The sequence below is a fragment of the Xyrauchen texanus genome, chromosome 44 (assembly GCF_025860055.1).
Source record: "Xyrauchen texanus isolate HMW12.3.18 chromosome 44, RBS_HiC_50CHRs, whole genome shotgun sequence".
NCBI lineage: Eukaryota > Metazoa > Chordata > Actinopteri > Cypriniformes > Catostomidae > Xyrauchen > Xyrauchen texanus.
Window position 1 is genome coordinate 2,456,939 of NC_068319.1, and position 22,142 is coordinate 2,479,080.

The 22,142-nt window shown below is 40.4% G+C and overlaps 1 protein-coding gene and 1 long non-coding RNA gene across 2 annotated transcripts in view; one reads left to right on the plus strand and one right to left on the minus strand.

Moving 5' to 3' along the window:
• The window catches only part of cntnap3 (contactin associated protein family member 3), a 136,189-nt gene that overhangs the window by 2,315 nt on the left and 111,732 nt on the right, over nucleotides 1-22,142 (plus strand). The gene's annotated exons all lie outside the window — the stretch shown is intronic.
• LOC127636458 (uncharacterized) lies at nucleotides 9,314-10,387 on the minus strand. The gene is made up of 3 exons (XR_007969605.1): nucleotides 10,112-10,387; nucleotides 9,560-9,743; nucleotides 9,314-9,463 (listed from the first exon to the last, which is right to left on the minus strand). It is a non-coding gene; the product is annotated as an uncharacterized LOC127636458 (long non-coding RNA).

Consider the following 22,142-nt stretch of genomic DNA (forward strand, 5'->3'; position numbering starts at 1 on the left):
GATTGACTCCCGTAAGTTGTGTAAAGTCAGTCAATCAGATTGGAACTGGTGACTGGGCGGCTGTGGCTCAGGTGGTAGAGCGGGTCGGTCACTAATCGCAGTGTTGGCGGTTTGATTCCCGGCCCAAACAACTCCACATGCTGAAGTGTCTTTGGGCAAGACACTGAACCCCAAGTTGCTCCCAATGGCAGGCTAGCACCTTACATAGCAGCTCTGCCAACATTGCTATGTGAATGGGTGAATGAGTCACAGTGTAAAGCACTTTGAATACCGCTAAGTTTAAAAAGGCGCTATATAAGTGCAGATAAAAGGCCACCAGAGCTTCAACATGTCCGGTACATTGTCAGGTGATATTGGTCATTTCCAGTGTAGATGGGGTGTTGTGATTTATCTTCAGGCTTTTGTCTGTAATATGGTCACAGATGTTGATTCTGGAATGGTGAAATAAATCAGAATGAGCTTTCTACAGTGGATCATGTGGAATTACACTGATGTTGTTGCACAGTCCAATAAAGAGTGGTGTCTTCCCTCTCCCATTACACTGACCCCAAAAACATTTGTGCCAGTCTAGCAGAAATATAATGACGACATACTGCGTGTGTGTGTGTGTGTGTGTGTGTGTTATTGAGAGTTGTGAGGTTATTGGTAATGAGATGCATATGTGTTGTAATTGCAGCAGATGGTTATGAACTTTGTAAGCCCCTGGCTCTCTGTTGCACTCAACACTACAGGATACAATATATTAATCTGTTGCAAAGTGATGGAGACTGAATTCCTTCTTCTGTTTGCACAAACTGAGAAAGTACTTCATATTAGGACACACTGAGTGCATTTAAATGCACAGAAATAGGCTAAAAACATGCTTATTCAAGAAAACTGACAATGTAAGAAAAATTTGATTATTGTCTGCTTTTGACGTCAAAGCTTAAACAGTTATGCGTGCAAAACTTGTGCACACAAGCCGGTAAGAATGCAGGTAATGGTGTTTACATGCAATGCAAATGCATGTCCAAAAACGTGGTACTACCATGGCATTTTGAACTGTGAGGGTAGTTTTTGTACGGGTTGAGTTTCCAGCCTTACATAAAAGAGGTTATGTGCTGGTACTATTGTACAGTGATGGTATTAGATGGTAATATCATGGTCCTTTGATCTATACCATGGCACTGAATATCCGCTTTTCCACTATTGGGCCAATGCGAGCCAGGGCTATCAACTGGCCAGCCGGGACCAGTGGTCTCAGACCTTGAGCCACGAGACCAAAATCGATCTGCATTCCCACCATCGGACCAATAGCCTCGCAGCTTTACCCTAAAACCTGCCTTTAACACACCGCCCTAGTGCCAACGTCACATACCCCGCCCACTTCACAAGCAAGAGGGAAACTCAAGCTGAGGTATCATTTTATATGTTTATCTAGAATATCGAATGCAAACATTAGCGAGCTAGCAAGAAAAGTTAGCGTTGTCAACTTACTGACTGTAACAACCATGGTGTCCCGAGTGGTCTCTCCACTAACAGCAGGACGTTGTCCTAGCACACAGTCTTAGACCTTGGAAGGTTCTTTCTTTGGGTACCACTTTGTCCATTGTGCGTTTTAAGAGATTTGTACCCTCATTTTTCTTTTTCCCGAACCTCTACCGTTCTGCTTTATACACAAAATGGCAAGTTCAGCAAAGCTCCACCTTTGACATTGACCCCACCTCACTCCCCTGTTGACCTCGTTTAGCCCAAGGTTAATCAATGGGCCAAAGGCTATTGGTCGTTGAAGTGACAGTGGGACCTCAACTGGCCCTGGGATGCACTAGCATGCCCTCATTTGGCCCAATAGAGGAAATGTGGCTAATGAATGCCATGGCATTATTGTAATGATATATATTTATAATAATTCCTTACATTTATATAGCACTTTTCTAGGCACCCAAAGCACTTTACATAGCATAGGGATGATGATGCGACAGCAGCCATAGTGCACCAGAACACCCACCGGTGGGGAGGAGAGAGTAGAGTGATGTAGCCAATTCAGGGATGGAGATATAGGGCATGGTAGATAGGGGCCAATTTGGCCAGGACACCAGGGTTACACCCCTACTCTTTACAAGAAGTGTCCTGGGATTTTTAAATGACCACAGAGAGTCAGGACCTCGGTTCAACATCTCATCCAAAAGACAGTGCTTTTTTTACAGTATAGTGTCCCCATCACTTTACTGGGGCATTAGGACCCACACAGACCATAGGGTGAGCACCCCCTGCTGGCCTCCCTAATACCACTTCCAGCAGCAACCTTGGTTTTTCCCCAGGAGGTCTCCCATCCAGGTACTGGCCAGGCTCAACCCTGCTTCGCTTTCATGGGCAACCAGGCAAGAGCTGCGGGGTGATATGGCTACCAAAGGGTGATATGGCTACCAAAGTACCATGGTACTATTTTGGTATTTTGTATTTCTCTTTAAAAAATGGACCCTGACAGTAACAAGAATGCAATGGCACTACCACACAATGATACATGCCCTAAAAACCATGGTAGTACCATTGTACCTGTCCAAAAATTCCCCAATAATGGGAAGATAAGGTAAACTCTGTTTTCATTGCCCTAATGTCAGCATTTTCCAATGTATGCCAGTAATAGAGGGCCTTTTTGAAATGCTTGAAAACTCGTTTTCGGTAAAGGAAAACATTGTTTCTAGTGTGGCGTTAACTTGACGGATCAGTGTGTACTGTGGACGTGCCCTTGAATATTCAGGGTGTTATTAAGGACATTGCTGTGAGAATGCTAGGTTATTCGATTGGTTGTTAGGACGTTGCTTGTTGGTTTTAGGTAGTTTAATAGTCAAAATCGTCCACCCTCAAGACTCTACGATATTCTGCTTTCTAGATATCACTGGAGTTCCTGCTTCAGTGCAAGTCTGTGGGATATTTTTGGCAAATTGCTCAGCCTTATCTTCATGAACAATGCTGTAAAGTCCATATTGCTCAAGTTTGAAATATCCTGGTTCTGAGCACATATTCAGGACCCATTCAAACTCATGCTGGTCCATCCGGATTCTCTGGAGGTGCATTAACTCGCACACACATCTGGAGATCCACACTGCGCTGTTAACATCAAATGACCCAGTTTCTTGCTTATTTTTAAGTCTTTCTGCCCTGAAGAGCCATCAACAGAAGTTTGCTTCCATTTTTTTATTTGTCCTCCAAGGTAGGTTTAGGCGGATGTTATCTCTGTTTTGAAAATGGTCTCGGGGGATTCGGTTTTGAGTGCTCGTAAAAATAAGTTTTCCTCAATGGTTCTTCTCTGCAGGAACGAGCCCACATCTAATAAAAATCCATAGGGTTCTTATGGCGCTTTGTAGATGTAAAATGTTCTTGATGTTGCATAATTGGTTCCTCTAATCATTTTAAGCTCTTTTGAATGGAGAAATAAAGAGGTCAAGGTTTGGCTGGTTAGCATGATCCAGTAACCCCTGCTGGTAGAAATTGTAGCCATGTAAAACACTAAATAAACAGGGAAATAAATCATTGATACTTATTTAAAAATTAACTAATGTTTAAAAAGTGAAAGTAATTGCTGTTGTAGGCCTCTAGTGTTCATTTCACCATGAAACGTATGTGTAGAGTGGAGGAGGGCAGGGCCGGGCTGGAACAAGCGACACCGGTCCCCAATCAGCCTGATGGGGGCACGCGAGGGATAAAGGCTGCCGGTGACGACGGTTCGAGAGAGAATTACATGGAGCTGCTCTGTTTATGTTTTTCGTTCAGTTTAATTTAAAACTATTATTTATATTGCCAAGCCGGTTCTCGCCTCCTCCTTGCCCCTTAACTTGCTTTACATTGGTGCCAAATCCCAGGAGGTTGGAGGGATGCCCATTGCGGAGTCCTCGATACTGCCGTCCACCCGGGGGAGCTCCGCTGCCATCCGCGAGATGAGTGGGGACTGGACTCCCCGACTGCCTGGAGCGATGGAGCCGCTGCCAGGGGCGGAGGAGTGCCCTGCTGTCCCCCAGAAACGCAGAGGGCTCGAGAGGACCGCCGTCCACGAGGGGAGGAGGGAGTGGTAGGGCCGCTGTCAGGGGCGGAGGAGTGTCCCCACGAGTCGCCTGGAACGCGGAGGGGCGTTCTGTCCACCGGGGGTCGTATGTCTGACTCCGGTCCGCCCTGGGAGGAGTGGCTGCCGTCCACCTGAGAGGATGGAGGACTGGTCGCGGACCACGTGACAGTGCATCAGAGAACCAGTGAATGAGGTTTTTTTCCTTTCTCTCTCCTCTCTCTCTCTCTGTCGCTCCGTGTTGGCCTTTGTCCTTCACCTGTTTTGTTTGTTGTTGTTTTTACCCTCCTGCCTCCTCCCGGGTCGAGAAAGGCGGGGATGACCCGCTGGCAGACGGGGCGCAAGCCCATACCTTGGGCTCCCCGGCCTGAGGCAACGCCGGGAGAAGTGTAGGGCGGAGGAGGGCGGGACCGGGCTGAAACAACATACGCCCAGTCCCCAATAAGCCTGATGGGGGTGCGCGAGGAATAAAGGCTGCCGGTGACGAAGGTTCAAGTGAGAGAGAGAGAATGACATGGAGCTGCTCTGTGTTTGTTTTTTGTTCAGTTTATTATTAAAACTATTATTTATATTGCCAAGCCGGTTCTCGCCTCCTCCTTGCCCCTTAACTCGCTATACATTGGTGCCAAATCCCGGGAGGGTGGAGTTATGCCAGTTGCGGAATCCTCGACACTGCTGTCCATTCGGGGGAGCTCCGCTGCCATCCGCCGGGGGATGAGTAGCCCGACCGCCCAGACGCAGGGAATGGCCGCCGTCCGTGAGACGAGTGGGGACTGGACTCACCGACTGCCTGTAGCGATGGAGCCGCTGCCAGGGGCAGAGGAGTGCCCTGCCGTCCCCTAGAAATGCAGAGGTGTCGAGTGGACCACCGTCCGCGAGGGAGGAGGAAGCGGATCCCCGACCGCCTGGAGTGGTAGGGCCGCTGTCCCCACGAGTCGCCGGGAATGCGGAGGGCGTTCTGTCCTTCGAGGGTCGTAGGTCTGACTCCGGTCCGCCCGGGTTGGAGCGGCTGCCATCCACCTGAGAGGATGGAGGAGTGATCGCGGACCACGCGACAGTGCATCAGAGAATCCCAGCGCGAGAGAGTCGTGACCAAATGATTCTTTTGAACCGGATCTTTTTCACGAAAATAACTGATGGTTTGAACTCAGGAGCTCAGGCTAGCAGTTTGTATCAGATTCACTTTCTCAGCGAATCAGCCGTCATGTGAGCTCACAACTGGGAGTGCAGACATTTCAAAATAAGAGTCCCATGTGTATATCAGGCTTCTTTACAATCAAAAGTCCCGTATTGTATTCCACTTTTTATCATCCTGGTAATTATTGATTGGGAATGGAGTAGCACAATAAACTGCATCTGGGATTTCATTCAATGGACACTCTTGTAGTCTCTGTGTCTGGGCAATCTGGTAACAGTATAAGACTAAGGCAATATTGTAAAACAATTTATATACTGTATTTATGTTGGTATAGTTGGGTGTTTCTATGAAAATCCTTTATGCAACCTTTATTATTTAAAAGTGCATAAACCCTTGAATGGTAGTGTTTCTTTTTTGACACTACAAGAAGTGTTTGTGTTTGTTTACCTATTTGTTATAGTAATAGCGACAGCAATATGACTGTTACTTTTATAAATGAATATAACGGTCACTGAATGAACACAGTAGTGGCAACGGTTGAGTTCAGGCAGTTTATTCTCCCAAAGTGATTATATTTAGCTCTCATAGATCTCAGGGTGGTTTGTTGGTGTAAAATCCATCTGCCACTCACGTCTAAACACTCAAGCGCCTCCGTTAAGCTTATCGGGAGGGTTTACCTATCTGATCCCAGGTCAGAAAGAATGACTTCCCCAACTATGTTATCTTTACTTCCAGGTCGTTTATCATTGCCGAAAGCTGCTCTTGGGGCAGTCGAGTGTTAATTTAATCATGGTTGTGGCTGCTTACGCTTGCCGGTTTAGTGTGCTTTAAGATAAAACTTAGTTGCCACGGGAGTGTCACAGAAGCTAAGTCATATTTGTGAAGGATGTTGGCGCGTCTCGCCAAAAACGGGCGACAGAATCAATTATAGAGCTTGAAAGAGCGGGAATCCCAAGAGAGAGGACGGGAGTTCAGCTGCATTTAAATTCTTCTAGAAGTTGACACCAGACTATGAACTGGGTCGTGCTGATGAATGATAACATGGGGAAGAGTGGACTTTTATTTTATTTTTATGTTAAAATACTTTCGTATCCCAGTTTAATGTGCGACGTCAACTTTAAGTTGACTTCCTGAAGAATGTAAACATTCTAGCTGTGCATTATATGCATTCGGCCATCTAGCCCTCCTGTGGTATTGAATAATGGCACCTTCCTTCGGCATTCACGGTCATTTTTGACCGGAAAGGTCAGATGTGAATTATGATAATAATGATACCATTTATTATTCCCTGAAAAACTAATAAATTGGAGGCAGATTGCAACAAAATATAAATAACTTGACTTGAAAATCATGTGATGCCAGTAACAGCCAGTAGACGACTGTAACACAAACTGTGTGTTTGATGACTCGTAACCTGATTTAATATTTTATCACAAGATATGCATTTGTATATATATTAAGACATTATCAAACTATTATTTGTCAAAGTTTAGCATGTTAAAATGGATTTTAAGTGTCAGTTTTTGCAGTTAATGTCATTATGCTGCAATCAAACCTGACCATGGTGTTACAAACAGAAAACACAGAATACAATTTTTTCTACCAATAATTTATTTCAAACATAAGCATTTAAAAAACCGCATAATAATGTCAAATTGTTTAACATGAAACAGAAATTAACCACAAAATTCTGAAAATTCAATATAAAACTTTCTAAAGTGTGTATGTGTGTGTGTGTGTGTGCATGAGTGAGTGAGATTGTGTGTGTATGTGTGTGTGTGTGTTTATTTGTGAGTGTGTGTGTGTGTTTATTTGTGAGTGTGTGTGTGTTTATTTGTGAGTGTGTGATTGCGTTTGTGTGTGAATGTGTGAGCGTGTGTGTGTGTGTGTTTGTGTGTGTTTTTGTGTGTATGTGTGAGAAAGAGTGTGTGTATGTGTGTGTGTGTATATGTGTGTGTATGTGAGTGTGTGTGTGTGTGTATGTGTGAGAGAGTGTGTGTATGTGTGTGTGTGTATGTGTGTGTGTATGTGAGTGTGTGTGTATGTGTGTGTGCATGAGTGAGTGAGATTGTGTGTGTGTGTGTGGGTGTGTCTATGTGTGTGTGTGTGTGTGTGTGTGTGTATATGTGTGTGTGTGTGTGCATGAGTGAGTGAGATTGTGTGTATGTGTGTGCGCGTGTGTGTGTGTGTTTGTTTGTGTGTGTGTGTGTTGACAAATGTAAAAAAAAAAACACTCTGTGTCATAGTCTCACCAGTTAATTTTGTGTGTGTGTGTGTGTGTGTGTGTGTGTGTGTGTGTGTGTGTGTTTCAGATACTGTCCTCCCTGAATCATAATGGATAATGTGTTTTGCATGTAAAAATGGAGAGTAATCTCAGCAAATTGATCTTCTTCTGTGGGTTTATGTTAATTTCGGTCAAAACAACTCGCTGGATTGATAAATTATAAATCCTGATGATGCTGCCACACTGAGGATGTTTTAGAGTTTCACCCTGTAATTTCTGTATGGGTTTTTTCTGCATTGTGGCTGATTTATTGATTGTATTTGACAGATCTGTTTTTTACTCTTGCCCATTCATTTTCAATGGTCGGTCAGTTTTGACCGTGAATACCAAAAGTGTCGCTTTGTTTTACTACCACTTAGACTTATTGAATCAAGCCCAATTTTTTATGTATTTTTTATGTTCAGATGGCAAATGGAGGAAAAGTCACCAAATCTCGTGCTGCTCAGATAAAGGAAACCATTTTTATTAAATGAGGGATATTTATATGGGTAAAAAAATGACCGAATACCACAGTAGGGCTTGTGTATGAGAGTCTATTATTGTCTCAAATAACGATAATCAAACTTGAAGTTTTTGTGCAATACCGTTTTGTGCCTCTAGTGGCAAATTTTGTTTAACTTTGTCAAACTTTGCTGTTTGGTAGCTTGTTAGAAAAGTTCGTGTTGTATTGTCATTGTGATTGTCCATCATTTCATTAGGGAAATAACTAAACAATAACTACATGCGGAAATATGGCTGGTATCTCCCAAAGCGAGATCTTGGCCTCATCAGGATTTATCGTTTATCAATCCAGCGAGTTGTTTTCACAGAAAGGAACATAAACCTGCAGAAGAAGATCAATTTGCTGAGATTACTCTCCATTTTTACCTGCAAAGCACATTATCCATTATGATTCATGGGAGGACGTGTTTGAAAAAGAAGGGTTGTCGTAACAGGGCGAAGCGGAGTACAAATCACCCTCATGTATCTTCTTTACCGTTGGTTATGAAAATGTGTGAATAGAAAGTCAAAGCGTGAATGGGGTTCTTATGGAGTCAAGGTCGCACGATAGTGAACTTGTGGTTGCCTCTCATGAATCTGTATTTATTAATACGTAGCGCGGTATTTAAGCGCAAAACTGGCAGAAAATGATGACACAGCTGTCAGTGACTCGCGTGTGTTCTCGAGGCCAGATATCTCTCAAGGCTTTGGCACGTACACCAGCGCTCGTATATTTCACACCCCTGTCAGCACTGATGGGTGAGACAGCCGAGAGGATTCATCATTCTGAGTGATATTTTGTCTACTTGTTCAAATATTTCTTTGGATGTCAGTACACAGTCATGTCGGGTGAAAATGTATGTTTTCATTCTGCAAACGTTGTTTTTGACCTCAAAAAGAAAAAAAATATTTAATTATTTATTCCCTCTCGTGTCGTTTAAAAACCTCGTTTGCATTTGCTTTTATGACACTTTCAGTTAGATGCATTTTTAAAACACTTAAAATGAATTTGAAGTTTTTAGGGTTTCACTGTAGATATTTCCACCTTAACCTGTGGATACACAATCGCCCGCACGCGGTGTTGACGTGGTTAGTTGGGTTAGTGAGGGTGCTCGCTGTCCTTTTCTGCATATCGCGCATTTTTGCTTGTTGCCGCCCATTCGGCACGTTTCGCGACCGACCCACCGGCCCGCTAGGTTATCCAGATGAACCTTGATCGGCCCCAAAGTGCGTCGGCCCACCGGAAAAATGCCCGGTATGCCAGATTACCAATCCAGCCATTGTCCCATGTGTGTCAAACATGTTGAGTGATCCAAACATCATCTGCAGCCTGAAACTGAACTTTTGATCAGATTTTAGGAGTGAACGCACTTAACTGCATAGAGAGCTATAGGATGCTCCCTTGCTCCCTATTTAGTGCATGACTTAACCTCCAGTGTGCTGTCTGTCTGCACTGGTCTCAGAACAGTTATAGGAGAGCCATAGGATGCTCCCTTGCTCCCTATTTAGTGCATGACTTAACCTCCAGTGTGCTGTCTGTCTGTCTGCACTGATCTCAGAACAGTTATAGGAGAGATATAGGATGCTCCCTTGCTCCCTATTTAGTGCATGACTTAACCTCCAGTGTGCTGTCTGTCTGCACTGGTCTCAGAACAGTTATAGGAGAGCTATAGGATGCTCCCTTGCTCCCTATTTAGTGCATGACTTAACCTCCAGTGTGCTGTCTGTCTGCACTGATCTCAGAACAGTTATAGGAGAGATATAGGATGCTCCCTTGCTCCCTATTTAGTGCATGACTTAACCTCCAGTGTGCTGTCTGTCTGCACTGGTCTCAGAACAGTTATAGGAGAGCCATAGGATGCTCCCTTGCTCCCTATTTAGTGCATAGCTTAACCTCCAGTGTGCTGTATGTCTGCACTGGTCTCAGAACAGTTATAGGAGAGCTATAGGATGCTCCCTTGCTCCCTATTTAGTGCATGACTTAACCTCCAGTGTGCTGTCTGTCTGCACTTATCTCATAACAGTTATAGGAGAGCTATAGGATGCTCCCTTGCTCCCTATTTAGTGCATGACTTAACCTCCAGTGTGCTGTCTGTCTGCACTGGTCTCAGAACAGTTATAGGAGAGCTATAGGATGCTCCCTTGCTCCCTATTTAGTGCATAACTTAACCTCCAGTGTGCTGTCTGTCTGCACTGGTCTCAGAACAGTTATAGGAGAGCTATAGGATGCTCCCTTGCTCCCTATTTAGTGCATGACTTAACCTCCAGTGTGCTGTCTGTCTGCACTGGTCTCAGAACAGTTATAGGAGAGCTATAGGATGCTCCCTTGCTCCCTATTTAGTGCATGACTTAACCTCCAGTGTGCTGTCTGTCTGCACTGGTCTCAGAACAGTTATAGGAGAGCTATAGGATGCTCCCTTGCTCCCTATTTAGTGCATGACTTAACCTCCAGTGAGCTGTCTGTCTGCACTGGTCTCAGAAAAGTTATAGGAGAGCTATAGGATGCTCCCTTGCTCCCTATTTAGTGAATGACTTAACCTCCAGTGTGCTGTCTGTCTGCACTGGTCTCAGAACAGTTCGAAATGCATCTTATTTTCATCATAACTCCATATAAAGCCTCAGAAAGCAATGCATGTTCTCAGTGTGATACTGCACAGTTAATATAGGATTTCTAATGGAAACCTTGTGCAATTGTCCACATTAGTGCACATTGTGTTTATCAGCGTGCCGTTTCGCGATAAATCGTTCAAATTTAAGAAATGGCATATCGGATGAAACTAGAGACTCTAATCTTTAGTCTCAAACAGGTATCAATGTGAAAACTTAATTCAGTTTCTTACCAGATGTAGTTTTGTTGCTGTTTATCCCAAAGACAAACTGCGCTGTGATCAGCGCCATGTTGTTCTGTCACATGTCTCGAGTCTCCTGAACTGAGATCAGGCGGTTTAAATTAAATTACGCATAGCCTATACCGAAGCCAAAACATAATGTCCATGCATGTGGACGCTGGGTCTCAGGGGTGATATATTTCTGAAATTAATATTAAATATTAATATTAAAAACAAATATCCAAATATAAAAATGAGCATTTTTATTAGTTGTAATTGAATTGTTGATTTTAGCAAATGACATTTGTACTAGCATAAACGTAATTATGTTTACTAGTAAGAAATGCATAACTGATATGTGAAACTGTAATTTTAAATAGTTCAAATAATTAATTATAGATATCTGTAATTGCGTTTGGATCAGGAGTGAATGACAGATAATTGTGAAATTCTACGAGGGAAAAATGCAATTACAGATATTTATAATTCGATTTTCTACATGTTGAAATTTCCTTTTTTTGTATCAATAGTGAGTAATGACATGTTTATAAAAAATGAACAGTTTTACTAGTGGAGACAAAATATATATAACAAATATTTTCATTAACAGTATTCCCATTGCTGATATCCAGAATTAGCCTGTGGACCAATAAAAATGAGATCTATCTAGATATCTATAATTCATATCCTGCACATGATTAAATGTCATTTCGGCTTGCCATATTTTACGGGACAGTTATTATCGAGCTGGGTCACCACAACGTTACCCATCCATTAATGACATCCAATCAACTTTCAGTGCACTTGTGAGAAAAGACTTCTGACATGAAACTATTCCACCCTGCTGATGTCTTAAGGGTGAAAAATATCTGATAAGCTGCTTTCTTCACGGGTGAAATGGGTACACACTTCGCCTTTGACCTAGTTTGCTAGCAGGTCAGTCTGCGATCGTAACCCGCCACAGGGGAAGCACTGAAGAGTGAAATGAAATACATGCACAGAATGCGACACGGCCAGGAAACATGCTCAGCAGCTGGGAGATGCTCACACTGTGCACCACATCTCCTGCGGTGCGTCTGTGATTACTTGTTTTTTACTCCAGGTTCCTGTGACAGTGTATTTGTGAGAGTCTGAGGGTGGTAATACAGTATCTAGGATGAAAAAGCAAACACAATAAGAGTTTAAAGGGATAGTTCACGTCTGTCATTATTTACTTACTCTTTATGTCGGTCAAAACCTGCATTATCCTAAAAATGGCTCAATCAAACATGACTGGTTGCTATGAACTCTCATTGCATGCAAAAGCAAAATACAAAAAGCTTCTCAAAATTTCCTTCAAAATATACTTAGAAAAAAATATATAAAAAGTGTCAAAATTTCTCTCAAACTGATGAATACGGTGTTGCGCTAAAAACTTCAAAAGTTCACTTTTTATGGTTTTTAAACCTAAATATAACAGATAGTGTCATAAAAAGAAAATGTAAGATGGAAAACACCATTTTATTTTTAACCTCTTGATACCCCACATCCACATGCGTGAACATTACGTTTTGGCTTCACTATAGGCTCTGCATAATTTAAATAATAAAAAGACTCTAGACTGTCATGAAAGGGTTAAAGGGTTATGAGTCATGTGACAGAACAACATGGCGCTGATCACAGCGCAGTTTGTCTTTGGGAGAAACGGCAACAAAACTACATCTGGTAAGAAACTGAATTAAGTTTTTACACTGAAACCTGTTTGAGACTAAAGATTAGAGTCTCTAGTTTCATTCGATATGCCATTTTTAATATTTGAGCGATTTATAGTGTAACGGCACGCTGTTAAACACAATGGCCACATGCGTGGACTATAGACAAATTTTCCTAAAAATATCCTATATTTACTGTGCATTATCTCATTGAGAGTTAATGTACAGTATGCATCCAACAACTGGAAAATTATGCTTTCAAAGGCTTTATATGGAAAATAAGATGCATTTCAAACTGTTCTGAGACCAGTACAGACAGTTATGCACTAAATAGGGAGCAAGGGAGCATCCTATAGCTCTCCTATAACTGTTCTGAGACCAGTGCAGACAGACAGCACACTGGAGGTTAAGTCATGCACTAAATAGGGAGCAAGGGAGCATCCTATAGCTCTCCTATAACTTTTCTGAGACCAGTGCAGACAGACAGCACACTGCAGGTTAAGTCATTCACTAAATAGGGAGCAAGGGATCATCCTATAGCTCTCCTATAACTGTTCTGAGACCAGTGCAGACAGACAGCACACTGGAGGTTAAGTCATGCACTAAATAGGGAGCAAGGGAGCATCCTATAGCTCTCCTATAACTGTTCTGAGACCAGTGCAGACAGACAGCACACTGGAGGTTAAGTCATGCACTAAATAGGGAGCAAGGGAGAATCCTATAACTCTCCTATAACTGTTCTGAGATCAGTGCAGACAGACAGCACACTGCAGGTTAAGTCATTCACTAAATAGGGAGCAAGGGAGCATCCTATAGCTCTCCTATAACTGTTCTGAGACCAGTGCAGACATACAGCACACTGGAGGTTAAGTCATGCACTAAATAGGGAGCAAGGGAGCATCCTATAGCTCTCCTATAACTGTTCTGAGATCAGTGCAGACAGACAGCACACTGGAGGTTAAGTCATGCACTAAATAGGGAGCAAGGGAGCATCCTATAGCTCTCCTATAACTGTTCTGAGACCAGTGCAGACAGACAGCACACTGGAGGTTAAGTCATGCACTAAATAGGGAGCAAGGGAGCATCCTATAGCTCTCTATGCAGTTAAGTCGCTCACTCATAAAATCTGGATTTATAATGGATCATTTTATTGGAACATGGTTGACAGTGATTGGATGATACTTTGAATCAGAATTAATTATGCTAATTAGTATTTTAAAAATGTTTAACTGTATTAATTAATAATGTAATTGTAACAAGGAATAAAGCCTTTTAAAATATCTTTAATTACTCTTTAATATAGTGATATCTGAAATCCATTTCCAGACACCTAAAATACAGAATATAACATATTTAAATACATTTTAAATGATGGCGTTTTTTTATATCAAGAACTAACATTTTGATTTATTTAAAGTTCAAATGTATTTAAATAAATATTAAATTTGCATGTTCACTAGTAGTAATTACAATGCTAATATATTTTTTTTTTTAATTTTTCTCATTTATTTGTATCGCGCTTCTCAAAACAGGCGTTGTTTCAAAGCAGCTGTACATGAAATTATGCTATAACATAAGATGAATATAATGCCAATATTAGTTACTTAGGTTTGGAAATATTAGAGGTTAAAATAAGTAAACTAAGTGATTTTGCATTAAATACAAGTTTTAATGTTAAAGTCCTTAAATGTCATCTATATGTTAGTGCACTCCTAAAAGTTGACCATTTACTATAGTTTAGCCGAATCGCCATTATGTCATTACTGTTTCATTTTCTGTCCTGTCTTTTGAACGTTATAATTCTGGTTTACTGTGTGTCACGGTATTTAATCCTATGTCTCTTCCTTGTCTCGTGCCTTGTTCTTAGTGTGTGTTGTGTGGGTGCGTGAATGTGTGGGCGTGTTGTTTGTACCATGATTAGCGCTCTGCCGCAATCACTCCTCTCACCAGCTGTTACTCATTCCCATTCCCTTTAAATTCTCACCACTCTCTCATCTCCTTGTCAGATCGTTGTTTGTGATGTCCGGTGTTGTTCGCTCTTCAGAGTTCCAGTCCAGTTCTCTCGTTGTCCCTGTTTCGTGTCCTGTTTGCTGTTACCCGGATTCGCCGTGTCTGTTCAACACTTCTCTTCACTCTTCTCACCACGATCATCTGACCATTGGAGACTCTGCGCCACTAGACCATCACCCCGGACTTTTCCCCTATCTTCTCAATTTGACTGTCAATAAACTAATTGTCAACTTGCAACTTGCTTCCTAGCTTCATTACGTCACACTGTGATGTTGATATCTCATCCTCAGCTGTGGAGTTTATAGATCATTAGCTTTCATGGCAGAAACTCATTTGGAGTTAAAACTGCAATTACAACATGCATGATGCATGTCATGAGATTTTATGTGTAATGTCATTCCCCCTGAGAGTGTCGGTCCATTGCAATGTTGAACATTCATCACATAAATTCTCCTGTCAAAGATAATCATTTATAATAAGGATATGTCATGCTGAAAAGCTTATTAATGCTCACAGAGCTCTGCGAGTATCAAACGGCTTCATTGGAGAAGTTGAGGCTTCTTAGTATGCAGTCTGCAGATAAAACACTACGAGATGAAAAAGATGTCCCTGGAGAAAGCAGAATATGAATGTGTGATATTTTGGCTCGAGGTTTATATTTTCATTTGTACTGCAGCTGTGATTTTTATACAAACTATGATATATTCTTAAAAATGCAGGTTCAAATTAGAACCAAAAAGTGTTTGATGATGCAGAAGAACATTTTGAATCTCAGCAAGGAAATTTTATTATGTAGTTCTTTATGTAGTGGTGCATCAAAGACCCCAGGAATTAAAACGCCGATCTGAAGAGCCGAACAAGAACTTTAAACATCAAGACGTTTGAACTCTTTCTTTGTTAATCTACAAATAATATTGCAACTCAAGATACATACAACACTGAAAAACATCTGAACCTTTACGTTATAATCTACCTTCTTTCATGTGTGTATGTAACATTTAACATTAGGGATGGGACGATATATAAAATTTCGATATATATCGTGAACCAAAACTATTACGTACCATATCCTGGCTTAACTCAATATTTCCAAATTTGCAACATTGTTTTCTGTCCATGTGACCATAAATGGAAGCGGAGCGTAGTTCTAGCGGGAAGACCAGCAGGTGTACATTGTCACATCATTAGCTGGGTAACTCCTAGCCAATCACACGTAAGCCAATGCTTTATAAGTCCGCTCACAATCTATCACATTGCTGTTTCGGGGTGCAACACGGCAACCTCCACCTCCCCACCACCACCAGTTGAGCCCTGTCCCACAGGGGGGTAGGCTCCTCGCCCCTGCCTCATATCTCCGGCAGGACATGACGGTTCCGGGTACAACTTCCTCGGACTGCGGGACGGGGCCTACGCCAAAGAAAGAGACATCACCTCCCGTTTCACATCTATCAAGTAAATGGCATCTCAAACTTCACTCAAGCCTGCGTGTCTTCCCGATAGAAATGAAATGACCCTTCAAAATGACACCTGTAAAATCACCTTGTTTTGATGGAAAGTGCTTGAGACGGTGCTTGAAAACAGATCATTTCCTCCGTGTAATGTGTGTCCATCAAAGATGAGGCGACTCCACTTTCATTGAATTATGTGTCTTAATATCCATTCTGTTCTTTACAGTCAGATAACAAAGTAAAAAGAAATATTCATTTTAATCTCAGGCAGCATGGATGCGCTAAAGAAACTTGTTGATTCTTGTTGATGTTCGCTGAACCGGAACACTGTGAGCCGCTTGTTGAACTCTTAAAGTGACAGTAACCTTTTTTGCATTTCTTATACAAATGAATGTAAACTCAGTGATAGCTCATATCAGTATGAATTAATACATTAATTAATAGTTACTTCCGCATGAATTAATGATGAGTTAAGGAATGGACTAACCAGGAAATAATAAAGAGCTAGCATTAACTACAACATGGTTCATATGAATTCATGCATTAATAACGGTCACCTTAATTACATGTTAGCACATGTTGATAGAGCATTTATTAACATTAGGGATTAAACTAAACAGGCTTTATAATAAATAACGTGAAGTACTTCAACCTTGAATTAAATGTGCATAATTGAATATGGACATAATTGTAAAAGCTTTTATAACTTTCATGATGACATGATGATGCATTAACAAGTCATGAGTTAATGGGTAGTTAATGATGACTTAATGATGAAAACATTTACATTATTGTCTCATGTTGTAGTTAATGCTAGCTCTTTATTATTTCCTGATTATTCCATTCCTTAACTCATCATTAATTCATGAGGAAGTAACTATTAATTTGTGTATTAATTAATGATTATTCGTGTACTGTTATTATAAAGTGTTAGCATTATTATATATACAATTTTGTAACATAATAATAATTTATATAATGAAGAATTTGGTATTTTTACAAAGTAAAAATGTTATTATAACAATGATGAAAAACTAATGATTAAAATGTAAATATACACTTTCACATACTTTTTACAGGATAGGATTTGTTCAGTCTGTTGCTTGTTCTGCACCTGATCATCCTGAATGTACCGCACTATTTTTGAAAGCATCCCTATTTTACATAATTTTTTGAACGTTTATATAGATTCTGAAATGTACTATATTGACATACTTGTAATATTCTTTACTTATTTACAGCTTTTGATATGTAAAATATTTACGAACCCTTTATTATTTAAATATATTTGTGTATTTTCATTTGTACTATTTCACAGATATTTTAGATCCCCTGCCCTAAACATAAAGACTTTTCAACAACATAAGAAAGATAAATACACGGTGACAATAATTTTATTTATACAATTTTTTTTATATATATTTTTGAGCCACAAATCCCACACCCCTAAAACCCTAACCATTTCTCAACAATAAACGTAACAACAATCTTAATCATGGAGTGTTGGTGGTGTAGTGGGCTAAAGCACATCACTGGTAATCAGAAGGTTGCTGGTTCGATCCCCACAGCCACCACCATTGTGTCCTTGAGCAAGACATTTAATCCAAGTTGCTTCGGGGGGGATTGTCCCTGTAATAAGAGCACTGTAAGTCGCTTTGGATAAAAGCATCTGCCAAATGCATGAATGTAAATGTAAATGTAATCACAATAATTTGTTAAGAAACAATGTAAGCACCCAACGGCAGCATAAAAGTTAATTAATAAGCAAATGTACACATTCAAGTAGTTCTTGATCATATTGCTTCTTTATATTGTTGACTCTTGTCTGCATTCATTAATGTGCTTTTCTGTGTTCACTTGTTTAGTCAACTGACATGATAACCCTTTGTTAGAGAAAACATATATCTGTGTAATCGGACTTTTGACTGAAATCAGGGCTGGACTGGTAATCTGACGCACCTTTGGGGCCGATCAGGGGTGGAATGTGCATTGGGAGAATGGAACGGGCTGGTGGTTCGCCCACGAAACGTGACAAATGGGCTGTGAAAAAAAAATAATAAGCCACAGCGTTATGCAGAAAGGATAGTCCAGTCCAGCCCTGACTCAAATCCTTGTCACTAAGGAGATATATCCCTTGTGACAACTAGCCCCAGTCTCCCCAATAAAAAGATGTTTCTTGATAGGAAGCAGAGATTCACAGAACCTAATAAATATTTTTAAGAGCATATCTCCAGTAGATCATGTGTTCTTCTCAAGCAGGATTCTGATTGAAATACAGTTTGACGCAATTGAGCCGTACCTCCTGAAGAATATGGCTTAATGCCACACATTAGATTAGGAAGACTTTTAGAAGTCATGCCGCCTCAAAGCATCTGTACAACCCCAGAACACAAACTCAGCACCTACAGATGAGCTTGACTCAAGAGCTTTAACTTGTAGGCTTATGAATATCTCAACTAGTGCTGCATTAAAACTGTCTCATGAAAAATCAGTATGTGTAGCGTTTCAGGCCAGATCTGATTGGACCTTTATGAAGTCAGAGGCAAAAGCTCTACTGTACACTGCAATCAGAGGCGAAACTAGAGGACAAACTAAGCAATCGCTGGTAACGTTGAGGCTGTGAATAATGTTAATATGTCCTGGGCTTAATTAAAGGCAGAAGCCTGCCTGATGTTCATGTAATATGAATGACATATAGTATCGATGTAAAGCCAAAGAATTAGAGATCACAGCTATGAACTATTAATCTGATACAGCTGCCTATCAAACACTGTCGGACCGCTTGTTTGAGTGTGAGACATATAGTAAGCTATGACCGAATAGATTAGCCTACCTCAGTGACAAAAAACTAAATATGAAACGATCCAACAAAAGAGGTGCATCAATGTCAAACATCAAACAGTCAGCGAAGAGGCGGTGAAAAGTCTTCCAAAACTCATTTTATTCACCCAAAGGGTGGTTTTGTTTAGCCCCTGATTTAAATCCTGCACAAGCTTGTTATTATTAGCCTATTAGCTATTTGTGTCAACGTTAAATCAAAAGGGTTACAAATGCTTCAATGTTATTGACTTTAAGTTGATGCTGACCTTGCAGTGTCCTCTGGGTATTATGGAGTTCAGTGCACACCGAAAACGACTAGATTTATAGATTTATGTATACAAACTGATTATATTTTTTTTAATTAGTATTTATCCATTGCATATTTGATATGTGCTGCATAGCCGAGGGAATTATGGAATTAAACAGGTGGAAAGTGTCTCTGTGAATTTCCACCTGTTTAACTGAGTCCTGGATAAACGAGACACGTGCCTTTTATTCGAATGGAAAATATGATTCTCGTCAGGATTTGAACTTACGCTCCGTTAAATTATTGAGAATGTAATTGTTAATAATTTTCATTTCTATCAGGAAGACTCGCAGACTTGAGGGAAATTTAAGATGACATTTATTTGATTAATATAAAAGTTGTACTTGGAACCGTCATATCCTGCCGGCGACAGGAGGCAGGGGCGAGGAGCCTACCACCATGCAGGACGGTACTCAACAGGTGGTGCTGGGGTGGAGGAGGTTGCTGTGTTAGCGCACTGAAACAGCAATGTGATAGATTGTGAGCAGACTTATAAAGCGACGGATACATGTGATTGGCTGGGAATTACCCCACTAATGATGTGATGATGTACAGCTGCTAGTTTTCCGCTAGAACTACGCTGCGCTTCCATGTCTGGCGGTCCGAAGAAGTTGTACTCGGAACTGTCATATCCTGCCGGCGATAGGAGGCAGGGGTGAGGAGCCTACACCCGTGCAGGACGGGACTCAACAGGTGGTGGTGGGGTGGAGGAGGTTGCTGTGTTAGCACACTGAAACAGCAATGTGATTGATTGTGAGCAGACTTATAAAGCAACGGCTGATTGGCTAGGAATTACCCCGCTAATAGTGTGATGATGTACAGCTGCTAGTCTTCCCGCTAGAACTACGCTGCGCTTACATATACTGACACATAAAATTACATATACATAAAATAACACTTCGTGCTCTATTTTCGTGAGTGCGCAAAGTGAAGCGCTACATGCTACAACCTTGCGCGATATCTTATCCACTTTTCGTGAGAGCTCATAGCACAAGTGAGTGTGGTTGTGAGCGTTTGCACTACTGTGAGTGTATGCACGCAAACTGGGGGGTGCATTGCGCTAAGACGTTTTAAATACCACGTCTTATCTCAGCACAAAGTCTAAATTCAGTTCCCAATTGCAGTTTGGAGATTTCACCAGCAGATGTTGATAAAGTTTATGTCCAAACTCTGAATCAGAAGTCAACATCAGAAAATCAAATAATGACCATAACGATCACTGTTGTATGAAAAAATATTTATGTTGATTTATTCAGTATGAAATACATGCATCTGTATTTATGCATTATGCATGCTCAAACATTGCACGGATCTATCTTGACGCAAGTGCCCACCTTGTTAGATAATGTTGCTTTGAGATAATGTGATGTTCTCTGATGTTTATTATCAAACACTACCTGCGTTGTGCATCGCCCAGCATATAGACAAGAGATGCTCGCCTTGACATTAATTGTTTAACAGAATTGTTTTGCACCTATAGGCTGCATTTTGGCCTAGCTGTCCGTCTGTATCTGCTCTGTACAATCTGGGCATTCAGAATGTAGCCGGCGATCAGGTAACGGCGCATTAGTCATCGAATCGCAGCTCGGCAGGGTTTGGCACCTCTCTGATGTGCAAGGGGGTTTGGACGTGTCGGTGCGGTCTTGGAGGATGCGTGAGACAGCTGCAGTAACGCAGTTAATGCTGTGTCTTTTCCTTTGTGTTTTATGGTTTTAGTGCAGGACTAACTGTCTAACACTGCTCAGTTTTTAGTAGAATTCAGATCTCCATTAAACATTGTCATCTTCATTTTCAACATGGATTTTTTATTTTTTATTTTGAGTAATACCATGATATATGAATATGGTAATCATTCAGAACCATGACGGTATATTATATACTGTATTTAAGTACCATAGTATTATCTGACACCATTGATAATGATATACCACCTGCCACTACAGTAATTGACATTTTCTGTTTTGTTGACCAATGAAAGACTGGGGACTGTTCGAGAAACCTGCTTGAAACTTTATTTTTGCAATTCCTTTTGATGCTAGTGTCAATAAAATTACACAATTTTTATAGGTGTCTAAGTGCCTTCCTGAGCCTATGTCTCTCTCTCTCTCTCTCTCTCTCTCTCTCTCTCTCTCTCTCTCTCTCTAAAAAAATGCTATCCAAATCTTTTTTTTCTGTGTAATTTTTCTTTCTCAAAAAAAAATACAAAAATTCTCTCAAGTCATCAGCAAAATTGTACATTTACATTTTTTCCTTGATATTGAACACAAGTTCAATTTTAGTCAGACTAAAACAATAATTAATCATGTAAACACTTTAGGCCACGTCAACATATCATTATTTCTATAAAAAAAAAACATTCTCTAAATAAAACATGGCCGAAAAAGTTTTTCGACAATTTATTTTCGCACATTTTTTTTTCTCTAAAAAATTTTTTTTCACATTATTTTTTCAATTATTTTTCTCTCTAAATTTCTTTTTCAATTTTTTTTTTATTCTCTAGAGTCAACAATGTTTTGTGTTTTTCTTTTGTACATTAATGTACATTAATTTTTTCTATCCAAATCTTTGTTTTCTGTGTAATTTTTCTTTCTCAAAAAAATTAAATAAAATTCTCTCAAATTGTTTTCTCAATTTTTTTTTCGCATATTTTTTTTCTCAATTTTTTTTTCTCTAATTTTGTTTTCACTAATTTATTTATTTTTTTGCTAATTTTTCTTTCTCAAGAGGCAACCATTTTTTCTTGCTAGCTAACAGTTAGCATGCTGTACCAACCTCACCACTAGGTGTCACTAGCAATAGAACAAGTAAAAACAAATATACAAATGAAGAAAACAGTGCTGCATTTACACTTTAAATATATAAGTCGGATATTTGTGTTTTTTGTCCTGCTGTTTACATTCAGCTTAGACATAAATGACTGTGTTTACATTATTAACTCACCAAGCATTTACACAGACTCTTTAAGTGTGCTTTATCGCTTAGATCGCCCGCACACATAAACTAAATCTTTCAGGTTCTGGTTATTTGTGTAGTTTCTCTCTTTATTTTTCGACATGTAAATGAGATGACCTGTTGTTCAAGAATGTCTATGTTGTTT